Below are 1,380 nucleotides of genomic sequence, written 5' to 3' on the forward strand. Positions count from 1 at the left end.
ATCAGTCACAATTCAAGATCACAGAACATTAAGGATACAGTTATCTTGTCCTCAGCACGATCTCTTCTCAGCCATGCTGGCTGGGACTTCTCTCTCTGGTCTCTCAGCCACACAGCCCTTTGGCCTCTGCTCAGCTTAGACACACGCTCACTCCCTGGGAGCTCTGGTGATAGAGTGCATAGCGTGTTGGGCTGCTAGCCACAAAGCCAGCAGTTCAAATCCACCAGGATAACCTGCTGGTGAACAGATGAGGCTTCCAGCTCCGATCAAGATCTACAATGTCAGAAACCCACAGGAGCAGTTAGACATGGTCCTGTAGGGTTGCTATGGGTTGCAATTGACTCTCCGGCAATGAGCTTTTGAGGGTGACATGTCACTCCTCGTGTTTTAGAAGCTGCTGGCTAATTTAAAAAATCTATTGTTCACTGGTTCCCAACATGACCACTGTCACCATAATGTTCACCTCATATACCCAGAAGCCCTTTACCCCCGAGGACAGACGGATTTCCAGACCAGCAGATGAGGGTTCAGTCTTCAAAGTAGATTTCCTGAAGAAGACAGGGGCATGCTTCTCCTCCAACAGGCTCAGGGGTGTCTAGAGATGGATGATACACAGTTGGCACCTTTTCAGGGCATGAGGTGAGTAAGTTGGGCATCGTGTCGCATGCAACTCTACAGGAACACCAGGGGAGCTCAGGAAAGGTGTGCTGGATCTTTAGTTAGGATTGGCCATCCTCCAGTGTAACCACACCTGAGCTCATCTGCAAGATGCCACACCCAGGGGTTCTTTTCCATCGCAAGAGGGCTGAGCTCTTAAGTGCTGTGAAACAAGAGTCTCTCTCTCAAGCGTTCTCCTGGGAGAGGGGCCCTTGGCATGCACTTGGGATAAAGCCAGCATGGCAGTCACCATCTCTGTGGTCTTCCGGAAACCAGGACCCCTCAGACATAGCTGAGAGCAGACCAGCACATGCTCAGCTCTCTAGCCACGGCCTCCGCCCCCTGGATGTCCCAGCTCTCCACTCCATCATGACCTCCTGATCATTTGCAGATCGCAGATCTGATGGGAAAGAGCTCCCACCTCAACAGCCCCACACCTGGCCCAGTAGCACTCTCTGGCTTTTGTTTAGGAACAAGAAATAGGACAGGAATCGTACCAACCTTCAGTCCGTGGGGCCAGCGAACAAGGTAAATGTCGAGATAGTCCACTTTTAGAGTCTTAAGGGCCTTCTAACAAGCTCCTTTTATCAGGGGCCTTTCCAAGAAGGTCCACTACAGCTGCAGAGAGGAATAAACAGGGTCAGCACTAGGCCAGATGGCTTCATCACCCACAGGTGCCTGCTCCTGGCTCTCACCTGGAGACAGATGCTTTACCACCAAGGT

Source organism: Echinops telfairi, unplaced genomic scaffold (assembly GCF_000313985.2).
Source record: "Echinops telfairi isolate 266 unplaced genomic scaffold, ASM31398v2 ScPeMD7_23;HRSCAF=83, whole genome shotgun sequence".
Lineage (NCBI taxonomy): Eukaryota > Metazoa > Chordata > Mammalia > Afrosoricida > Tenrecidae > Echinops > Echinops telfairi.